General features: G+C 37.3%; 2 long non-coding RNA genes across 4 annotated transcripts; one reads left to right on the forward strand and one right to left on the reverse strand.

The window, feature by feature from the left end:
• The first annotated feature begins 767 nt into the window (after positions 1–767).
• LOC126830708 (uncharacterized) lies at positions 768–6,065 on the forward strand. 2 transcript variants are annotated; one of them, XR_008789135.1, is made up of 3 exons: positions 768–851; positions 4,645–5,674; positions 5,745–6,065. It is a non-coding gene; the product is annotated as an uncharacterized LOC126830708 (long non-coding RNA). The 2 variants fall into 2 exon arrangements; XR_008789134.1 differs by having other exon boundaries at positions 4,645–6,065.
• A 1,551-nt stretch (positions 6,066–7,616) lies between these two features.
• On the reverse strand, positions 7,617–20,690 carry LOC126830706 (uncharacterized). Of its 2 annotated transcripts, none has more exons than XR_007683929.2 (7): positions 20,576–20,690; positions 15,096–15,163; positions 13,296–13,557; positions 10,371–10,522; positions 9,181–9,433; positions 8,929–9,085; positions 7,617–7,806 (listed from the first exon to the last, which is right to left on the reverse strand). It is a non-coding gene; the product is annotated as an uncharacterized LOC126830706 (long non-coding RNA). The 2 variants fall into 2 exon arrangements; XR_007683931.2 differs by having other exon boundaries at positions 20,572–20,589.
• Positions 20,691–25,209: the final 4,519 nt, after the last annotated feature.

The raw sequence follows: 25,209 nt of genomic DNA on the forward strand, positions 1-25,209 counted from the left end.
GTCACCATATTGCATCCCCAAATTTTGGCAGTTTAATGACAACACGTAGCAATTAATAAACATACTACTGTCAATCAGAAAAAATAAAACACATTTGTCATATTTAAGAGAATTAAAAAGAACAGCCCAATCATAACTAGTACCATATTATATCCACATGTTTTGTCAATTACAACATTAATATATCATAAACAGTATCGCATTGCATTCTGGGGTTTAAATGGGGTTTAACGTCCACTCGACACAAACACAAAATTTCGGGACTAACATATGGTTCAATTTTATTTCAATAATGCTTGCGCGTAGGGGTCTTTAGCAATAGGAGAAAATCCACGAGGTTGGACAGGCAACCCTACTCCTTGTCACAGTACAATCGAAACCACGCCAGTTGACTAAATGACAGGCCTTATGATACAGCGCGCACGTGATAACCATTCGGCCACCCAACCCCCCGGAATTCGAAATAAGAGTAGGCCGTATCGCCGCTGTTCGGGAAAAATTTCCCTCATAGAACACTTTATTTGTATTCCTGTCTTCATTAGCCCAGTCGGAGCAGAAAAGTAGGACGTTCACCCCAATTCCATTTCATTTCATAAAGGAATACAGCTTTAATATGTCATTTTTTTACATTTGAAGAAAAAAACCAGAGAGACACGATCTTCCGGGACAATACGTCATAAAATGTAACAGGATTTACTTTTAATTGCAAAGCAGATTAACTTTCTGTATAAATATCTTGGTTAAAGGACCATACATTTATTCAGGCCGGGAACCTTCGTTAAACAACATGAAGACTTTTATACTGGTGAGCTGTTTGATTCTGCTACTGTTAGTAGTTACAGATACAGACGGTAAGTACCATATATCTAAGGGAGCACAAATATATTTTCCAGGCGGGAGGGGGGGGGGGGGGGCGATCATCATTAGAAAATCAAATCTGCCCACCATAAAAATAAAACCCCGCCCCCATCTTGAAGCGAAATTCGCCACAACAACAAAGGAAAATTCGTCCGCATAATCTCAAAATCTTTATTTCCAAAACAGAGTACGAAAAGACAGACAGTGATCATCATCATTTAAACGTAATGTAAGATGTCCACTTTCTACTTATATGTACTGGGCAATGTAGTTTCCTCATGAGCACCGCGGAGTAACTTGAACCTTTACTTAACCATAAGAACTTTTATAACAACACTCATGGACTGTAGCCCCAATTCATTATGACATAAGGCAATGGATGAATTCTTAGGCACAAAGATAGACAGCCCGGGTTGATTAACGGCAGTCTGAATATTGCCAACCGACACTATCGCCAGGTCTGTGGGCTCAGATATAAATATAAATAGAAATTATATATACTAATCTATAAGTCCAGGATACTTTTTAGTCTGATACTTCGTTTTGGGCAGCTTAACCCATTTACTGGCGATCTTGCAAAGGTCAATTGCATCAGTGCAATGAGGTCCTTTTCTAAGGAGAGAATTAGCAAGTCCTCCAATCAGCCCTGCTTCATCACAGATCGCAGGGTGGATTTTACCAACTAAAACTTAGAAAAGGAACGTTCACTAAATGCCGACGTCATGGGGACAGTGTAAAATAATTATGTAACTTTTAAATGACTCAGTTGAATATTGATTTGTAGGCCTCATTTTGGTTTGATTGACTGTGTAAGAGACTCCGGCAAACCGGCTCATTTTCCTGAAAACACCGACCCACTCGGCAAAAAAATCGACCCCCTGTTGAGCACCCAGCATGTATCATTAAAATTTCACAATCAAGGGCGATGTAAGGACGATATAACTATTTTTCACTTGAGTTGTACTCAAACTTAAATTCGTGAGCCATGTGTGGTAATTTTTGTTCGGATAGCGGTGCTACGACCTATTCTTATTTCGAATAGCGTCAGGCACACACAGGTCGAGTGGGGATTGGGGCATATTAGTATTGGGTCATTCTGTGACAAATTGTCCCCAATAAAAGAAAAAAGCAAGCCGTACCACCTTCTAGTTTGCTGAAAATTGGTTTATATATTCCAAATGTTAGCTTGATTGACCAATTCCCGAGATATTGCTAATTCCGTTTGACGATGATGACTCATACCGTTTTGGCATTTGAACTATTATGGGTGGTTCATTCCGTTTGAGAGCTTTTGACTATTATAGATGTCTCATTCCGTTTGGGCGATTTCGACTATTATGGGTGGTTTATTCCGTTCGGGCGATTTCGACTATTACCGGTGCTTCATTCCGTTTGGGCGATTTCGGCTATTATGGGTGCTTCATTCCGTTTGGGTGATTGCCACTCTTATGGATGTGGCCATCAAAAATTCAATTGACAATAGCTTAGTAACCGATTGGTCAAAATCATTGAAATAAGTATTTCTTGAAAAGTAATTAGAATGAACGTAGGGTTGTGAAGAGGGTCGGCCTAATGATCTTTCCGTTAATCTTGAATTTGACCAACTAGCCGAGGTGAACATTCATTGCAAAAAAAAAAAAAAAATTTTTTTTAAAAAATAGCTCTACACAATTCTAAAGACTGGGGTTGTAATTTGGTGTTATTTGTCTGTAAATTCAAGTCGCATATGCATACCGCATTCAATAAATCTGCAGTGTACTTGCACTTGGGCATGGCTTATATTTCGATTAAATTCTTAGACTACCGACTTTCCAACAGAAAGTTGATCATGATTCAAATAGCCAATCATCCCTTTTCATTAAAGTTACATTATGGGAGATTAGATAAAGAGTTGATTGTTCTTACTATAATAGTTAAAAAATAGATAATGTTAATAGAATATGTTGAAAAGTTCAGTCAAATTGGTTCTCTCTGAACCGAGATATTAGGCATTGAATTTTAAGCCTAGCCTCGATCATCATTACTAAAGTCGGTACAATAAAAAAAAAACCCCAGCAACATAGTCTGGATATAAGGTGATTAAACATGAATAGGTTGGGCAGGCTAATTGTGAGAAAACAGTAAAAGGATATTGTATTAAGTAATGCAGACTGTTTATAATACTTTTAGAGAAAAGCCGTTGAAATAAGGGATTATGACCTTTTAAGTTGTATTATTCATCCTGATAACATGATCATATGCCCTTGAAATGTCAAGCCCCGTGTCCCCGTTCAGTTCTGGTGAATGTCTTCTAATGTTAATAGCTTCTAGGATGTTCTGGTTTTCTTATTCTGTTGGTTGGATGTTAGAATCGGCACCTCGTTCCATTCGATTCTACTTGCGGGTGGTTCTGAAGACACTGTTGTCTTTATCAATGACCCATTTTTAATATTTTTAACATACCATTTTGGCTAATGCAATAGGTTCTTGATGATGGTGAAGTAAGTCTAGCCGGGGTTTAATGACGTCACATTGAGATTGTTTAGCTCGTTAATGATTCCTGAAATTAATATACTAATGTCCCCGAATTCTTTTGATCCACAATGCTGATTGAAGACAAGTGACACAAGACACCCTGATACCGGTAATCCCCCCCATCCCACCTCAAAATGACATTGACATATAATACGTGCATGTAATACGTACTGGTATAGAACAAATACCTTTCGCGCCAACTGCTGCCGTCACCTTTGATTTTGGTCGCCATACTGAATCAACTGGACACTATCTCAAATGGTCCCGGTCACCAATAAAACCTTTAAAATGACATATTACATAGGTCACCTCGTCAACAATGTCTGCGAAACTCTATTTGAAACCGTTTTTGTATTTTCGGCTCTCCCGAAATTAGCCCGTCGTATTCATAGGTAGTCAACTACAAATATCTTCACAGGGGTCCCTTCGATCAGAAACCATCACGTGGCTAAGTGGGAAAGACGCTGGTCGGGTGTTCGATCCCTGCATTGGCCGAGAAAGTTCATCCCGAATTTCCGGCGTGGTTTCCCCTTGTCAGTGATGCAGGGCGGAGGGCCTGACAAGGACAGCTGTCTAGTCGTTCGGATGGGACGAAAACCGAGGTCCCGTGTACACATTGGCGTGCACGTAAAAGATCCCTTGGCAGTTGGAATTCGATATAAGAGTAAGCCATAGTGCCGCTGCCCGGTCAAAATTTCCCTCATAGCACACTGTATGGCGTATGCTCGTCTTCATTAGCCCAGGTTAGGAGCAGAACAGTAGGACGTTAAACCCCTGTTCATTTCATTTCGATAAGAAACCAACGTGTGAGAGAGAGAATGGGGTTTAACGTATACTCGACACAAACTAGGTCATTTCGGGACTAAAGAAACCATCGTCAAACTGCTTACATGGTCCCTTGCAAACTGATGGACACATTTATAATAGCCGAAATCGTCGCAATTGTATGCGCCATAGCTTAGGAACCATTAGTTATAATCAGTTTGGGCTGCCAATTTCCGTAAGACAAATTGCGGAATTTGACACAAATTTCTTTCTTGTATTTCATTTTAGCTCGTAGACATCCAAATTGTAAATCCTGTTTTCCTTGTGTCTGTGGAAACGTGCCACAGAGATAATTTACGTTTCGAATTTTAAGAGTAGTGATTATGTTTTTTCTTCATTAATTAAAACGTAATATGCAAGTACTAATTCAATCCTTACTTGTATAAAGCCTTTCGCCTGACAAATATTCGTCTATGTGTTGTTCATGTTTGAAAATTTTTGTTTCAGGTTGGCTCAGAGGAAGAACCAGGCCCGGGGCGCCCAGGCAGACCAGGCCGACCAGGCCACTCAAGCCAGCCAGACCGCCCAGGCCACCCAGGCCACCCAGACGGCCCAGGCCACCCAGGTTGCCCAGGCCGCGCAGGCCACCCAGGTTGCCCAGGCCGCGCAGGCTGCCCAGGCTGCCCAGACTGCCCAGGCTGCCCAGGCTGCCCAGGTTGCCCATACCCTTTCCCAGAGGATAATCCTTTGTTTTGCAAAAGGAAACAACTTGGGTTAGTTGCTTAGTATTATGATTAATCTCATAATCCTAAATCCTTAGATGTAAAAATATTTTTGGAACGTAAATCCAAAGATCTAATTCACACGAGAAATACACACATCCTATTGGAATGTATAATTATACTTACTATATTGTGTTTATATATTTATATTAAAGACGCATTATGCCTTTTAAAGGTCTTTATTTTGGCTTCAAATCTTATATTAACAATTATTGAAGAATAATAATAAAATCGACAGTTGAAAAAGACCCGGAAATTATTTTGAACGAATTGTATTCTATGCTAATGGCATGCAATGGATAAACTGTCTTGCGCAGCTTGTGTACTTAACCTATTAACAGCGTAAAAACTTGGTGTCCGCCTACCTACAGGATCTTATTTATTCTAACCAACTGTTTGTGGGTGGTGCAATCTCCCCTGCACTTACAATTAGACATTTATTCATATGACAATTCTATAATCAACTCTCTAGACCATAGAGTGACCCTGATTGAAATGTATTTGAACAACCGCCGAATAAAAATTGTAACGATAAAATAGATAATCGACACCCAGTCTCGATTGTCAAGTACCATTGCTACGATAATAAACAGTCTGCACAACATGGTGTATAAACTTCAAACACTTAGAACTTCGCCCAGAATAAAGTTAATTGAATGAAATTTTCAATATATTTATTTTTCATTGTCTATTTATGAACTATTTTTGCAAGAACAGACAACTCTATATCTAAATCTTACATAATGCATTTTTAGGTGTTCAAATATTATACATTGATAGGGAACGGACAACTCTCTATCTAAATCTTACATAATGTCTATTTAGGTGTTCAAATATTATACATTGATAGTGTTCAAATATTATACATTGATAGTGTTCAAATATTATACATTGATAGTGTTCAAATATTATACATTTATAGGGAACGGAAGGCTAATAAATCATAATTTAAATATATTAAATGCGATCGTTATTCCAAGGTCTATGTATAATGTGTACTGTACTCATAAAATAAGATAACGTGTCTTCCATTACAGATCGTTGAAGATGGTCCATTACAATCCGAAGAATTAATTTCAGTTTATATATATTCCATACACAGATTCTGATATATACTTTGTTACAGTAATAAAACAGTTTCTAATATATACTTGTTGCAAAAGATATAATCTCTCGTTGTATGTTTGTATGTGGGAGTTACGGTGGCTAAGTGGGTAAGACGTTGGCTCGCTAGCCTGGAAGTCACGTGTTCGATCCTTGCATTAGCCGAGAAAGTTCATTTCGATTTTACGACGTGGTTTCCCCTTGTCAATGTTGCAGGGCGGAGGGCCTGACAAGGACAGCTGTCTAGTCGTTCGGGTGGGACGAAAAACCGAGGTCCCGTGTATACATTGGCGTGCACGTAAAAGATTTCTTGGCAGTTGGAATTAGAAATAAGAGTAGACCATAGTGCCGCTGCCCGGCCAAAATTTCCTTCATAGCACAAAGAGTATTTCGTGAATAACATATGGTTCAATTTTGATTTGAATAGTTGTGCGTATCTTTCAGCTATGGGAGGTAACCTACGAAGCTAGACAGGCGACTCTACTCGTCGCTTACAAGCGGGGAATCGAAATCACGCTACTTGACAAACCCTTGTCATCTAACGTACTCGCGTTAAACTATTCATTAAGCAACCCCCTTCGTTGTAATAATATACTTTATGGACAGTATCTAGTATCTACACAGGGGCGGATCCCCCTGCTCGGTTACGAATGAAAAACGTTCCCGAAATTTTCGTGCCACACTCCACTTGACGATATTACCAACCATTGAAATCTCGGCCTCCTCAATTGCAACCTTTGTTTATGACTGGGCAATAACTCGAGGATATCGGACACAGAACCGGTTTCAACCTTTTATATTTATTAACTTTGATTAGCTCGTTCGAAACAAAATATCAAAGACGTAACAGATTGGTGTAACACGACACGGTTATCAAGTTCTTTTAATATAAGTTCTGTTTAGTGGATCGAAGATCGTTACCTTCAAATGGGCGACAGCTAGAATTGGATTAATTAGGTGCCTGCAAATAAACTTAGTTATTGACGTCACCTATCAGGTCTCATTTTAAACCACTGTATCTGAATTCATTGTGACCAATTAAAGGAGTTGTTTGTTTTAAATACCAAAATAATTGTTTGTGTTACTGTTAAATAACCAAATTAAACGATTTGTTCTTGTTAAAAACCGAAACTATTTGTTTGTGTTAAATTATCAAATCGATTTGTTTGTTGTAAATTAAGTGGACGTTAAATACTAATGAACCCAATGCGCAAGTAAAGTAATGAAACAGATATACCATGATGTCCGAATTGTCCTGGTTGTGTCGCGTGTACTTGATGCTCCACTTCAGTCTGTATGTTGTTTTAGTATCAATTAATTGTATTGCTTTGTGACTTTAGTTCGTTTCTTCTGTTAGTGTTTTAATGTCCGCACCCACCGCGGGGAATATCGCAGAAAATTTATCGCAATTTATTATGCTTAGCCCAGGCACAGGGGTCTATCTTGTAGGTGCTCCTATCTCCACGCCACATATACTCACACCAGATATCGAAACCACAAACGATAGGCAGAGGTGAGCGGCAAGTTAAAGCTCGAAGCCTCGCGACCCCAAGGCAATCCTCGCCCCAGTGACATTATTTGAACAAACACCGGTTCTGTACGAGAATTGGTTTATTTTACTTAAAAGCATAACATAATGCTAACATATTAAGTTGATATAATTCAATGTTAATATTTCCATTTTTTAATGCTCGGGTCAGGTTTACCAGTGTGTTTCTTAGGTTTCGAATACAAGGCAATCAGATAATACAACTTGTTATGAATGAGTTGCAGCAACTGCATACTGAAATTAAGAGTAACAATAATTTGATTTTAATTTAAGACCGTTTAAACGATGCTTTTATAATTGACTTTATATATCTATTTTAAAGTCCCATTGCGTAATTTTAGCTCTATATAATTAATATTGTGAAAGATGAATCTCTAAATTTCTTTCTGTATTGAAGATAATGTGGAATTGAAATTTCATCGCACTATGCTGCTGGCTATGCCCCCCCCCACCATTTTGTTGTGGCACTTTTTAAATCCGATTCATTAAGTGATCAATTTGAGTACATGTTAACCTGGCCACGAGTTCACAGAGCATTCTCAGACTTAAGTTAAGAATTTACTCAATTTTCAATCACTGTTTATGAGACATATCTTTGATCCAGAAACACAAAACTTTGTACATAGTTTCTTATTGATGTATTTGGTACATTAAAACAACAACAGTTTTATAAAGGGCTATATTTTGGTTAAAATAAGGCGAACAATTTTGAGAATATTCTTAACTTAAGTCTGAGAAAGTTTTGTGAACTTGCGGCCAGGATTAAGCGTGAGAAATTTTATATTTTAGCGAAAAATTTCAATAGCGTATCGAAACTTTAAAATATGAAGGTGGTCATGTCTAAACTGTGACCGAACTTGAGACAAAAAGTTATCGAAATTTTTCTATGAATTTAAGCAACGGCCACATATAAATTCAACCTCATTTCTTCTCTACTAGACAGAAATTGACCGAAAATGGCGAACAGAATCAGACAGTGGAACTTGTTCACACCCGGATTATTTGTCGTGGACATCTCCATTTCTCATCGATGACAATCTGTCGGACAAAATACAGTGTCTTCTCGTGGCCGACACTTTATCTGCCATTATCATTAGAAAATTAATATGGTAGCCACATGCAAGTACTGACCTAGACAGAAATATAGTACAAATTCTGGAGTAAGTGTTTATCTACCTTAGCGGTTTTCCGAGAATGTCTTTCAGACTAGATCACGCATGTAGATGACAATAGATTGTGTTTTGTATTTTGATGCAAACATATGAGCATGTGTCGGCCATAACAAAAATCTCCTACGAGTAATCCTTAGTCTGTACATGGGTTTAGTCTTGTGATTATTCGTATTTATGTGCTTACCTGTCGATGCCCGATAACCTTTCTGCAATAAACTGTTGTATCCTGTCCCCAATATCCGGTTGTCCAGATCCAGTAAGCCTTTCCATTCAGAGCAGCAGGTTGCGATCCCCAGTCAAAATCAGGCAATACGGCATATGGCCAGCCCCCGTCATCAAACCTAGAAAAATATAGCCACAGTGAGTGACATAATTTCATTCACGGTGCATCAACTTCTATTTTACTTTGTTGTATACATAAAAAAACCCCACTTACTCAGGTGTTTCCCACCCATATTCATATGTAGCTGAACATTTCCATGTTGTATCAGTTTTCATGCCATTACTCAATGCCAATTTAATGCCACCAACTAAACCGTAATCCAAACATTTTACGGCAATAACTTGTGTATTATCGGGAATACCAATGGGTGATGATTTGGTCCAATCGTTGTCGTTAGTGTGAGTATACCGAACACCGTCAGCATAGAATTGCATCCTATTATCACATGTAGCATGACCAGAGATGCCTGAAATGAAATAAAATGGGGTTTAGCGTCCTACTGTACGGCTGTGACTGAGCAAATGAAGACGGGAATACGCCATACAGAGTACTATGACGGAAAGTTTGTCCGGAGAGTGGCGCTACGGCCTACTCTTATATCGAATTCCAACATCCAAGTGGTCTTTTACGTGCTCGTCAATTTGTACACGGGACATCGGTTTTTCGTCCCATTCGAACAACTATGTTGTTCCTTGCCAGGCCCTCCGCCCAGCACCACTGACAAGGAGTAACCACCCCGGAAAATTACGATGAACCTTCTCGGCCAACGCAGGGATCTAAAACGGGACCTCCAGGTTAACGAGCCGCCGCGGCTCCCCTGTGATCTCTGCCTTGACTGCTATTATAATATTTTCTTTCATATGAGTCGTGTGTCATACAATGTTATTTATGTTCTCGCTGATATAATTTTAAACTGACATTAACTTACCCTAAACAAAACAGACGTGAAAAAGCGAAATGTATGTAATAGTATTATACTAGCATGATTTTATACTTTGAAGTAATGTATAACTAAGCTACGTTTATGTTTTATTTACCAGAAATTTTAAAGTGTAAATACTGAACCAATATGATCAATTAGATCTTTCCGTAAGATATGGTTTCTAAGTTTCCTCTTGTTTAAACAAATTGTAATAGAGATTGAATGTCTGCACACTAATTAAAGAGGAAATAAAATGACCATATCTAAGCCGTGACTAGCTACTTAAAGACCATTGTTTACTGTCTACACCAATTGAATTCCAATCAATCACGCAAAGTCGCAAGAAAAGAGACTTTCCTTTGAAAACATTCTTAATCGTCGCATAAACCAAATGTTTGTTAATAATGTTTTTTCTTCTATAATTAATCCTTAGTCTGCCCAAGGGGTTTAGTCTTGTAATTATCCATATTAATGTGCTTACCTCTCCCGATAACCTTTCTACAATAAACTGTTGTATCCCGTCCCCAAAAGATGTTTGTCCAGATCCAGTCAGCTTTTCCATTCAGAGCAGCAGGTTGTGATCCCCAGTTAAAATGAGGTGATACGGCGTATGTCCAGTACCGGTCATCAAACCTGGAAAACAAGAGCATCGCTACAGCTGCAATATACGTCCACATTCCTGCTTTAATTGATATGGTGCTTTTTAAAATGAAGAGCATGAAATAGGAAATGGCTGCAATGACTATAATATGACAAGAGGCAAAGCAGGCTAGGCGTTGGGATTGTTTTGCCAAATTCACAAACTAAATTTACAAACAGTGTGTGACACTGATCCATGGTTGCTGTCTTTGCGGTATATGGAATAAATATGCAAAGTTCCAAGAGGATCCATTCAGAATTGTAACCTGTAGACCATAAACACAAAAATCGGGCGTGGCTCTGTCCTAGTGGTTGGATATGGAACAATATCAATAGGTATGACCCTGTTACTGAAATAATTGATATGCCTAATTTGAACAAAATCTGTTAATAACTGCAGCCTGTAGAGTAGTTACAGACAAAAAAACTAACAAAAAATTGGGTGTGGTACTAAACCCCTGGGGTCGGAAGTGAAATGAAATGGGGTTTAACGTCCTACTGTTTTGCTCTTAAACTGGGCTAATCAAGACGGGCATACGCCATACAGTGTGCTATGAGGGAAATTTTGCCCGGGCAGCGGCGCTACGGCCCACTCTTATATCGAATTCCAACTGCCAAGGGATATTTTACGTGCACGCCAATTTGTACACGGGACCTCGGTTTTTCGTCCTATCCGAACGACTAGACAGCTGTCCTTGTCAGGCCCTCCGTCCTGCATCACTGACAAGGAGAAACCACGCTGGAAAATCTGGATGAACGTTCTCGGCCAATGCAAGGCTTGAACACCCTAGCGAGCCGGGGTCGGGACATGCACCGAAATAAATAGTTGCTATGCTTATACTATAAGGAATAAATATGGAAAGTTCCTAGATGATCCATTCAGAATTCCAGCCTGTAGACAAAACGCAAAATAATTGGACTAGCTCTGCCCCTGGGGGTGGACATGGACCAATATAATAGATCATACTGAATTGCATCTAAATATGTTAATAATTGTAACCTGTAGATTATTTACAGACAAAATATTAACACGAAGTGGGTGTGGCACGGCTCGAGGGGGGGGGGGGAGCATGCACCAAAATCAGACGCTAAACACAAAATATGCGCGTTGCTCTGTCCCTGGGATCGGGGCATGCACCAAAATTATTATTTGCCGCCGTTAGGCCGTAACGAATACATATGTCAAGTTGGAAGATGATCCATTCAGAATTGCGTCCAATATGCAATAAACACAAAAATTGGGCGTGGCTCGGGACATGCACCAAAATCAATAGTTGCCGTCCTTAGGCTATAGTAGACAGCCGCTAGATTCTTAGAGAGGAGGGGGATCACGTGGCTAAGTGGGTAAGACGCTAGCTCGCTAGCCTGGAGGTCGGGTGTTCGATCCCTGCATTGGCCGAGAAAGTTCATCCAGATTTTCCGGCGTGGTTTCCCCTTGTCAGTGATGCAGGACGGAGGGCCTGACAAGGAAAGCTGTCTAGTCGTTCGGATGGGACGAAAAACCGACGTCCCGTGTACACATTGGCGTGCACGTAAAAGATCCCTTGGCAGTTGGAATTCGATATAAGAGTAGGCCGTAGTGCCGCTGTCCGGGCAAAATTTCCCTCATAGTACACTGTATGGCGTATGCCCGTCTTCATTAGCCCAGGTTAGGAGCAGAACAGTAGGACGTTAAACTCCATTTCATTTCTTAGAGAGGAGACATGCATTGAGGGAGAGATACCGTTGAGGTTCAAGAGACACCATCTGGATTGAGTAGGAGAACCATATGATGTAGTGTGTTCCGTCAGTAAACTCGATCTGCGAATTAGGGGGTTGAGAAAAAGACATGTTAATTTTAAGTGTTGTAAAGTAACCTAAACTTGTAAACTATGTATCCAGTGCTTGATATAAAATGTAGAAACGAACTGTGGTAGTGTTATTCCTGTAGCCATAAACTAAACAAGCGGACAGATAAAATACACAACGTGCGTCCTTAGAAGAGAATAAGAAACAATACTAGACGATCACAAGGGTATCAAAATATGTAGCAGAGGAGAGAGTATACGTCACACGTCGGCTATGGGGAGTTTTCCTCTGTACTTTCCAAATCTAACCAGCGACGTATAGTATTACACCACGTGAACAGATTATCCCCGTCTCTTTTAAAGGCCATTTTATCCCAATATTTGGGGTTTCTAAACGGTATATCTTTGAATCATTTCAGGAAAATGTTAAGCATTATAAAGTGACATTTTTTAGAGCAGTAATAGACTACAGATCAACAGTATATAAATATTAATTAGCACAACTGTAAAAAATAAAATAAAATAAAATTCTCCGAATCCTGCACTTGTCTTAAAAAAATAAAGAAAAAGGAATGCTGTATAGCCTATTTGACATAGTATTTTGAAAACTATATCACGGTCGATGTTGTTTCCAATTTTAGCACTCCGTCCAACATTTCAACCAGACGTTATATCAACGTTATGTTGGCGACACCAAACGACTTTATAATGTTCGTTGGTAGGTAGACGTGTAAAAATTCTAAATTTGTTAGATGTTCATGCTAAACATGAAAAGCGTCAATGAAGAAGACATTTTTCGCATTAATAATTCAAGCTGAACAAATTAGATCATACATTGTCTTAATTTATAAATTACATGAATACAAGTTTCAAATTAGACGATAGCACATTAACAAATTCAAAATTTTGAATCTAATATACCGCCATATGCAACAACCTCTATATGACTTGAGTGTATACATAAAAAAGATAACACTTACTGGGGTGTTTCCCAGCCATATTGATGTGTAGCGGAACATTTCCATGTTGTGTCAGTTCTGATGCCATTACTCAATGCCAATTTGATGCCACCAACTACACCCAAATCCACACATTTTACGGCAATAACTCGTGTATTATCGGGAATACTGATGGGTGATGATTTGGTCCAATCGTTGTCGTTAATGTTAGTATATAGAACACCGTCAGCATAGAACTGCATGCTGTTATCACATGTAGCATGACCAGTGATGGCTGCCTGGACTGGAATTATAATATTTTCTTTCATATGAGTCGTGTGTCATACAATGTTATTTATGTTCTCGCTGATATAATTTTAAACGGACATTAACTTACCCTAAACAAAACAAACGTGAAATAGCGAAATGTATGTAATAGTATTATACTAGCATGATTTTATTCTTTGAAGTAGGGTATAACTAAGCTATGTTTATGTTTTATTTACCAGAAATTTTAAAATGTAAATGCTGAACCAATGATTTCCAAGATTCATCTTGTTTAAACAAATTGTAATATAGATTGAATGTTTGCTCAATAATTAAAGAGCAAACAAGTTGACTAGTCATCACCATTGCGCGCTCTTGTACTTGTTTGGAAGGCATAAGGCAAAACAACTTCTGGGAATATCAATGGGACTAATCAGAAGATTCATACTCTGATCACAGTAGCTCGGCAAGGCAGGGTCGCGTCTCCCTGTAAGATTTGCACAACAACAACTGCTTAAACAATAAGGTTATATATCAGAAAATAAAATATTATAATGGGCCGATGTCTGTACAAAGTTTCAAAAAGATTTCTTGAATGGATAATGAAATCTTCTCCGGAAACGAAATCAGGACGGAAGAACGGTCGTCAGAAATTAAAATAATAGTTTGATGAATGTAAAATGTTATAAAGGTATCTTAAACAGTCTCTGAGATATGCTCTAAAATAATAGTTATATACAAAAAACGTAAGTCAAATGTGTGGTAAGAATTAAAAAGTCATTCAACAGAGAAATTTGTTTCCAAGGAAACACAAAATTGATAAAATCCGAGAAATTCCAAATTAGAACAAATCAGAACTACTATAATAGGTTGGTGTTTATACAAAGTTTCATGAAGATATCTTGAATGGTTTATGAGATAAGCTCCGGAAACAAAGTTGTACACCAAAACTAAGTCACGTTTGTTCCCATGGAAGGGTCATCACCATTGCGCGCTCTTAGGAATGTTTATTAGGAATGTTTATCCGGTGTATTCGCTAGACGGCGAGGTTACCAAATATATATTAATCCCTTGGACCACAAAATCCATTTCCACTTTGATTTATTGATACTGTTTTAGAAAGAGAAAAGAGATCGATGATATCAAGATGCCCCTGCACGGCGGTGGTCGTTCATGATTCAAGAAACGAAATAGACGATAGGTCAATATCCAACACCATTTGACACAATTTAAGAGAAACTACCATAAACGAAGAATTCTCACTTATGGAGTAAACATGAATTTTAAACTTATTTCGAAGCATATTCAGTAAAATGTTTAATATTATTTTGCACAAGGATCTGGATATAGATATCACGAATACATGTGGTAAATATGGTAAAATAAATAATACCTAGTATATTTTGATCTTAAAGGGGTTGTCCCATATATTTTTATATTATAACAATAGATCAATAGATATGAGTATCGGTCATCATTATCTATATTTTTACAGAATGTGGAAACCGTTGAAACGTCAACAAAATCGTAAAATAGAATATGGCTGCTAGAAAACAGTCTATTCTGCGATCTTACCTGCAATAAAAGCACAAGCTAAAATCATTAGTAGTAGTGTCTTCATGATGATAACCTTGTTACTGTCTCTAGAAATAAAACAATTCATTTTATTCAAACAATTCCAAAATCACGCCGCAATACAAGATAAAGGATAGAAATTAAAATTCAATACATAATAGATAGGACCAAAAAAAGGTGCCAGTGGATTGTATCCCGTTAGTAAAGGAGATTGAAGTTACCCCCATTAGTGAGGGTGGCTATGTTTAGTCTAGTTAAAGTGCGGGCGATCACGTTATTTGTCTTTGATACAAGGATTGGATCATTTTTATCTGTCCTTTATTCCTTCGTGGTTACGACTGCCTAATCGCTATTTTGAAAAAAAATACAATAGTGATTACGTGGGCGCCCGTGCCATTAAAATGACACATCTCGTGTTCGCCTCTGTCTGTTAAGTAGCTTTATTTAACGTCCGCATCAATCGAAGTGTTATCGCTGACCATTTCGTCCTCAGTCGTAGCTTGATTTATTGTGGGTTTGTCAAAACATTGGCGTGTATACATTGGCGTGCACGTTAAAGATACCTTGGCAGTTGGAATTCGATATAAGAGTAGGCAATAGTGCCGCTGCCCTGTATGGCGTATGTCCGTTTTCATTAGCCCAGACGGAGCAGAACAGTAGGACGTTAAACCCCATTTCATTTCATGTCATTTCTTTTATCAATTGGACATTAGTAACCCTGCGCTCATTAAACCATCCCTTTACGCAAACTCAAAGCATTTAAGGAGTCTCTTTTCAATCAAAATACACATATGAAAGTCAGTTTCTATTCTGGATAAGAGAGTTTAACGGTACTTGAAACATGTGAAACATTTGAGATTCTCTAATGTTTACTGGCAAGGTGCAGCAGCACTGAAACTTTTATCAGCAAATTGTTTTAGTTTTGTTTTAGGAACAGCAAGTTTGTTTTTATTTTGCGATCTTAGTGTAACTTGGGTTTATCCTTTGTTAAAAGTTCAAACAAATCAGAGAGCGTGATCATTTTGAATTGCCTATGACAGAACTTTATACTGAATTACTTATTACAGAACATAATACCGAATTGCCTATCTAATGTTATTCATCACGTATGTAATGCACGACTGAATCCCTGCCCTTTATTTACCCTTATCAACCCATCTATTGCGCAAGCCAATACGAAATTATTGTCTGGAATTCATTATGTCTTTATGGATCTATGCTTTAACCCAATGATCAATATTCCACAGTTTATTACTGCGCCAATTCTATCGGGGCATTTTCTCCTGTTCGTGCCACGCATTTCACGGGTTAATCAATGAAATTATGATTATAGGACTTTCCTTAAAGGGGCATAATGGGAGATTAGATTGAAAGCTATAATAGTTAAAAACTAGATAACGTAAAGGGAATATGCTGAGAATTTCAGTCAAATTGTTCCACTCTGAACCGAGATATTAGCGTTTGAATTTTAGGCTTAGCGTCGATCATCATTACTAGTCGGGCACGATAAAAAAAAGTCTCGATTATCCATTTTGACGTTAAATCATCCATCAAAAAATGTATTCAAATCCAGTAAATATCGCAGGCTAGTGATGACATTGAGAGTTGATTATGGTCTGGATACGTTAATTCTAATTAATATTTTATATAACATTTCAGGCCTTTAATAAGACTTGCAATAGGCAGATTTAGCGCTTGCATAATGTATGTTTATGAAATAGATCGCGCTACTACTTTTTATTCAACCTATGAGTGGCTAGTGCATAAATTAATAGCTCAACAAAAAAATAAAATATGTTTTTTAACTGGTAATATAAACTCTGACAGTGGAAATTCCCACGAGAATTTCACTTCTGAGCATAAATGAACTTAATCCTGAACTCTCAAATCGTAACCTACTCTAAATTGGTTTGTTTTAACTAGAATCTGTTTCAACAAATCAGGAAAATATATACATCCTGGTCACCTCTTTTCCCCTAGAATATGGAAGACCAAACAGCTCAGTGTTCTTAATTCTTAGTTCTTAATTCATAGTCCATAATTCGTATTTCTTCATTTGTTGTCGTATTCCAACATTCGTACACTAAAATTAATATCTGTATCTTAAAATCAACATTTGTTTTACAAATCAGACATTTGTCATGAAAGATTTGTGAATTGTATTTTTGTTTAATTTAATTTTAGCTATATAACGATAAACTTTATTTTAGAAAATCAAAAAATTAACCTGCATTTAAATTTCATCAGACACAAATCTCCAAATACAAATCTTGCAAAACATTTCTCCTAAAACATTTCTCCAGAAACATCTCTCAAAAAACATTTCTCGAAATTCATCGAACCGGTACATTCTGACGACATGAACGGATATCAACCTAGCATATAATAAGTCACCATATAATAACTGGGAATCGAGAAAGCATACAATTAGAAGAATCGCTCTTTAGTGAAACCACGTGCGTGTTGTGGCTAATCCACAGAGTTATGTTTCTACATATATTTGTTAAGCCGATCTAGCATTAAATAAAATAAATTGAAAGTAGCCTATTTTTAGTAATTAGGTTGTTGTTTGATAGCGACACATATCTTTGGACAAACGAAAGGGGATTTTAATTCTTCTAAATCACGTAACCATGAATGTGCCAGTAAAAAACTAATTCTCATATTCAAAGGCGATAGAATAATACTTTCGGGTAATGCATTCATTACACGATAACTGGAATTTCGTATAAGACCCATAGTTTACCTTATAAATATACCCCACCCCATCACTAAATAGAATTCAGACGATCGAAATTATACCTGCTTTAACAAGGTACGTAAATATGGATTTGTCAGAAAATATTTTGCAATTTAGAAAAGGTATTTGGACCTTTTATTAGTATTTATCCCGATTTTGTATTTCTTGTTAGGACCCGTATGATGACGTTAAATATCGCCCCCCCCCCACCTCATTTAACACCTGTCAGTGCCCCATTCAAATTTGTTCTTTTTTCAGGGTATGTAAATAATATAAATGTGCCAGAAAATAATTTACATTCTTAGCAATCAATAAACATACTTTCCAGCAGTATATGAACCGATATCCCGATTTTTTTTTATGATCCGTTTTTTGACTTTAAATAACCCTCCCGTTCCCGGGGAGTCTCCCCTCATTAAGTTTAGTACCGTGGAACTTTGATCTAGTTTTAAGGTATGTAAATATAAATGTGCCAGAAAGTAACTTGAAAAGTTGCACAGTACTGAAAGCGAGAATTTCAAATTTTCTAAGAAAGTCAAAACATAATTATTTCTATGTCTTTTGCTCAGTAGGTTATCAATTGACTATTATACGATCATGGGCATTATTTCCCACCCTCAAAAATCATTGACATAGGAAATAATAACACAATTACGTCCCTTGTTTTCCTATTGACAACATGTGTTCAGCCATCTTCCAACGTTGGAATTTGAAGTTGAAAATGATATTTTTGCCAATTTCTCAGCTGGCAATAGTGAATTATAGGATTAATAGGATTATTCTTTAACAAGGTAGGACTGTTTATGGATATAATCTATTTTCAGGTTTTATTTTAATAAATCTTAAAAATATAACTTAAAAATTTGAAATTTCCGCTTTAACTCAAATAAGTGTTGGATGGGGGTGGGGATGTCAAAATACGGACCCCACTACGAAATACCAGATATCACACTGAATACCACTGAAAAAATTCATTTACCGTTTCCGAGATGTAAATTATATTCTTTTGGCACATTTAAATTTACATAGCTTGAAAAGGGCATTAACGTTGGATGACGCTAAATAAGTTAATGTGTGTGTGTGTGGGGGGGGGGGGTATTTAAAATACGGGTTAACGTGTAATGCATGGCCGGAAATTGTTCAGTTATCCCTCTTTCAATATACATGTATTACTTATTCCCTGGCACATCCATGCTTACGTGATTTAGAAGAGATAAAACACTCTTTCGTTTGTACAAAAAGTATGTCGCTATCAGACAACTACCTAATTTCTGAAAATAGACTATTTTCAATTTATTTTCTTTTTCGAAGGCCCAGTTAACCATACTACGCACGTGGCTTCACTGCATTTACGGTCGTCGAGCGATTTTACTTATTGTATATATGCTTGCTCGATTCCCCATTATTATATAGTGACTTATTGTATGTCGGGTTGATTTCCGCTTATGTAGTCATAATGTTCCGGTTTGTCGAATCTAGAGAAATGTATTTGGAGAAATGTTTTTCAAGATTTGTTTTGGGAGATTTGTATTTGGAAATTTGTTGTTTCGTTTTATGTCTATTTTCTAAAATACATTTTATCTTTATATAACTAAAATTAAATTAAACAAAAATACAATTTACAAATCTTTTATGACTAAATGTCTGATTTGTAAAACAAATATTTATTTTAAGATAAAAATGTTAATTTTAGTGTGCAAATGTCGGAATACGACAACAAATGAAGAAATAAGAATTAAGGACTATGAATTACGAACTAAGAACACCGAATAAAGAGCTGTTTGGTTTTCCATATTAGAACCACAATCTCCCCATGGGTAAACAATTCATACTTCTGAACTCTCTCAAGGGTAAACATTCATACAGTACCGATATTTTCTCTGAGGAAAGAGAAAAAAACGTGGCATCGTTAATCTATCTGCAATAAACTGAGATGAGATACACAAGACCGTTACTGACTGGTTAATGTTAATGCCAAAAATAGTATCATGATTACAGAAAATATGAATTACCATGCAACCCAAACAAGTTCAAATGGCTATAAAATCTAACACGCAATTGCCATATGTGCTTAAGCCTATTACGATCACAATTTCTTTGAAATCTTGTTAACATTAAGTTAAAAAATTGCCTTTATACATCAAAATAAAACCTTCAAGGACAGAGAGAGAGAGAGAGATGGGGTTTAACGTCCACTCGACACATACGTGGAGGCTATGGCGCCCCACCATTCTGCTGCACCCCCACTTTTAAAATCCTACATACGGCCCTGTGTACAAATAGAGTGTGAATGAATGAAGCTGTTATCTAGTATGCATTTCACCGTCTAGTTTTAGTAAAATAATGTTAATGTTCTCTTTAACCCAGAAATGATAACATTACTCCTTGTCAGCCCATGTCCGATTTACTAACGTTTATCGCAAGTCTTCGTTGGGATAGCTAAACAAGAACAATTAGTCTTCAAATCAATTGATTCCTAAATACACCATGCATGGAATGGTTGCCTTACTTCGAAGGACTATATACAAAATAGGGCTGTTTTTTTCTGCGAGCTTTAAAGGCTACCATTACACGGCACTACCATAAAGTTTTGTCATTAACTGTTCTGCCCCGACTAGGCTAATGAAGACGGGCACACGCCATACAGTGTGCCATGAGGGGAATTTTGACCTGGCAGAGAAAAAATGAAAAAAAAAGGGAACGCCAAATAAACATGCAAACGAGAATAAAATGTACCTACGTGAGTAAACCAGCAGAAGACGAAAGTAACAGATACCGTTAGCACACTTTGTGCCGAATGTGCGTGGAATTTTCCATAAACTTGTACACTATGACGTGTTAGCTAATTCCATAATATGGAAGAATAACTTTGCCAATATTATTTTAATGTTCACTGTACAAACTGCATATATCAGCAATTCAAAAAACGTATTGACAGTGTATCTCTTTGCGAGTGAAATGGGGCCGTCGGATAAGCCACCCATATGAATTGTTTATGTTCATGTTTAGGCAATTGGCCTGTTATTAACAGTATCAATGACCCAGTTTTAATATTTTTAACACACCTTTTTGGCTAATGCATTGGATCCAGACTGTGTTTAATGACTGCACATAGAGTCAATCTCTTTAATCATGTTGGTTCATGAAATTAATGCTAATGTCCCCGAATTCTTTTGATACTTCTTCCACACTCTCGGATACCGGTAGCCCCCCCCCCCTCACACGTGCATATTGTTCTTGCTATAGAAATAATACTTTTCGCGCCAATTGCTGCCGTCACCTTTGATTTTGGCCGCCATACGGACATGGTGATATTCTTCATTGGCCCAAAACGTAGACCCTTATCTTATCTTTCAGATAATTTACGTTTCGAATTTTAAAGGCAGTGAATATGTTGTTTCTTCCTTAATTAAAACATAATATGCAATTACGAATTCAATCATTACTTGTATAAAGCCTATAGCCTGACAAATATTCGTCTATGTGTTGTTCATGTTTGAAAATTGTTGTTTCAGGTTGGCGAAGAAGAACCAGGTTCATGCCCAGGCCCTGGCTGCCCATGCAAAAGGAAACAACTTGGGTTAGTTGCTTAGTATTATGATTAATCTTATAATCCTAAATCCTTAGATGTAAAAGTATTTTTGGAACGTAAACCTAAAGGTCTAATTTAGACAAGAAATACACACATCCTATTGGAATGTATAATTATACTTATTGTGTTTATATATTTATGTTAAAGATGCATTATGTAAGAGATAAATCTGCCTATTACAGTTCTTTATTTTGGCTTCAAATCTTATATTAACAATTATTGAAGAATAAAGATAAAATCGAAATTTCAAAAAGACCCGGAAATTATTTTAAACGAATTATATTCTATGCTAATGCGATGCAATGGATAAACTGTCTTGCGCAGCTTGTGTACTTAACCCATTAACAGCATAAAAACTTGGTGTCCGCCTACCTACAGGATATTATTTATTCTAACCAACTCAATGAACGTTTTCTAGCTCAGTATTATGACGTTACATTAATACTTAATTTTCACCGACACATTCGGACGTGTTATGTAAAATCCTTTTCTACTGAAATTGGATTGAACAGAATCTTTAGAGACCGATCGGTATATACCAGTACCATTCTTAAAATCTCACCTAGAGTCGTGTACACAATTTTACCCCCAATTCGTAATATAATATTTTACTACCAAGATGATGACCATATACGAGCGTACTTACTGCAAATTTCGATATTGTGGATAAAAAAATCTTAAATTCCAGATCAACCAAGTAAAACAAATTTAAAAAAATTGTATTGTAGTCCTAAATGTCAAATCAGGAAATCTCCAGTAGCTTGGTCTGATAAATTTCAAATAGGTTTGAAGTCTTTTGGGGAATGTAAAATCACGGCTAAACAATACATCTACAGCTGAATGTCATGCCAATCTTCAGGAGAGATTTATTGTAACGTCTGTCGATAGGGCTAGCAATAATATTGCCTTTACTTGTAAAAAATGTTGTCTTCGGAATATTCTTACTAAAGTTGGAGTTTGGCCCGTATTTACAACGACACTAGATATCTTACATAATCAATATACTTTCAATAGGAACATCAACATTAAAGTTAATGTTAAATTAGATGTACTACCTTACATTTATTCTATACCTAAATTTCACAAAGACCAGGTAAAATACAGATACGTCATATCCTCTAGTAATTGACAAACCAAACCTTTAGCTAAAACAATAACTAAGGGTCTTAAATTATGCCAAACCCAACATGCCATTTGGTGCAGAACACTTAGTAGTTACACTATGTTAACATATTTGTTATATTATTGATAAAAACAAATCCGTTGTAGACCTTTTAGAGAAAATTAATCATAAACATAATGTTAAATCAATGTTAAACACTTGACCTTTCTACTTTGTATACTATGCTTCAACATTCAGATCTCAACGATGATTTGGATTGGTTTGTTGATAAAGGTTTCAAGGGCGCATTTGGAAAAGGCGGAAACTTTATGGCCATTAACTCACAAAAGACTGAATGGATTATTAAACGTCAGAATGCTGACACCGTGGCTTTCGACAAAGTTACATTCCAAAGCAGAATACATTTTCTTATCGAAAGGGCGATATTTGAGGTTGGGGAACAGATAATACAACAAACGACTGCCTTATCAAAGGGAACTGATCCCGCCCCATTCATGGCTAATGCACATTTATATAGACATGAATTCTGCTTTCAGGAACGTAAAATACAAAACTGATGATAAAGTAGCTAAAAGTCTAAACTATACTTTCCGATACATTGATAGCATTGGAGCCACGGTGGTGCAGTGAGTAAGGCTTTGGCTCGCTAACCTGGAGTTCCAATGTTCGATCCCTGCGTTAGCCGAAAAAGTTCATCGGAATTTTCCGGTGTGGTTCCGCCTTCTCAGTGGTGCAGGACAACGTACAGTCGTTCGGATTGGGCGAAAACCCGAGGTCCCATGTACATATTGGCGAGCACGTAAAAGTTGGAATTCGACATAAGAATAGGCCGTAGTGCCGCTGTCCGGGAACAATTTCCCTCAGTATTGTACACTGCCCGTCTCCAATTGCCCAGTCAGACCAGAAACCCCGTTTCATAACGTTTTATTTTCATTAATGACATAAAACCTAACAATGATAACGGAACTTTTTATTGTTAACATTTACATTTTAACTTATGACGGTAAGTGACAAAATACCGCCTTTACGTAATGTTACGTAGTTTTTTCCTCTGTTTTATAGAAAAAGGACTTATGCCACCATGAGACACTTGTACGATTTATGTCAAGGCGTACGGTGGTACGCAGCACCGGTCGAATTCATCTTTGTGGCCTGTTCGCGTATTGTACACGCATAAGTTACGCACTGTCTACGCAATGCGCGGCCAAATATGGTAAGCACTGAGACGCAATGGCCCTACATGTTTACTCATAAGTTAAATATTGTTCGCGCATTGTTCAACCTTAACGCATTGTGCCGCAATGTCCTGCAGTGTCACGCACAACACGCATAGTTTCCGCTGTCTTCCCGCTTCGCTGAATTACGCGCCATTGCGGGAACGAAAATCGTGCAAGTGTGAGGGTGGCATTGTGCCCTAATTTTGTAAATAACACACTTGAATTCTTTTACGCGCGTACAATGTTTTGATTTTTGACTACTACATAGGCCATTTAGTAATACTTGGCTTTTTATTACATTTCACGAAGATGCTTATACTTATAAGTTTTTTTCCATCAATGTGTCTTCGTTTAAATTCCATGTAGCACATAGCCGATCATGACTCACACTAATATGATACAACGTTTGGGAATTATTCCCCTTTTTCTTTTTTTTTCTAGAGTTGCTTCCCTTATTGGTAGTTTGTTTTTCATTTTGAAATGACGCACATGGACGCAGCTCAGTGGACGCACATGGCTAACGTCTTAACCCATTCACTTGATCTGATACATACGTTCGTTGTTTGTGATGTCTGTATATTGTGTCTTGTCCGTAGGTTTGTGTTGTGTAACTGTTTGTGTGTGGTGCAACCCCCCTGCACTTACTATTAGACATTTATTCATATGAAAAGCCTATAATCAATTCTCTAGACCATAGAGTGACCCAGATTGAAATGTATTTGAACACCCGCCAAATGTAAATTTTAACGATAAAATAGATAATTGACACCCAGTCTCGATTGTCAAGTACCGTTGCTACGATAATAAACAGTCTGCACAACATGGTGTATAAACTTCAAACACTTAGAACTTCGCCTAGAATAAAGTTAATTGAATGAAATTTTCAATATATTTATTATTCATTGTCTATTTAGGAAATTTTATTGCAAGAACGGACAACTCTCTATCTAAATCTTACATAATGTCTATTTAAGTGTTCAAATATTATACATTGATAGTGTTCAAATATAATACATTGATAGTGTTCAAATATTATACATTGATAGGGAACGGATGGCTAATAAATCATAATTTAAATATATTGAATACGATCGTTATTCCAAGGTCTATGTATAATGTGTACTGTACTCATAAAATAAGGGCGATCATGTGGCTAAGTGGGTAAGACGCTGGCTCGCTAGCCTGGAGGCCGGGTGTTCGATCCCAGCATTGGCCGAGAAAGTTCATCCAGATTTTCCGGCGTGGTTTCCCCTTGTCAGTGGTGGAGGTCGGAAGGTCTGACAAGGACAGATTTCTAGTCGTTCGGATGGGACGAAAGACAGAGGTCCAGGGTACACATGGTTGTGCACGTAAACGATTCATTGGCAGTTTGAATTCGTTGGCCCAGAAAGTTCATCGGAATTTTCCGGCATGGTTTTGGTAAAATAACATGATGCTAATAA

Source organism: Patella vulgata, chromosome 8 (assembly GCF_932274485.2).
Source record: "Patella vulgata chromosome 8, xgPatVulg1.2, whole genome shotgun sequence".
In the NCBI taxonomy this organism is placed as follows: domain Eukaryota; kingdom Metazoa; phylum Mollusca; class Gastropoda; family Patellidae; genus Patella; species Patella vulgata.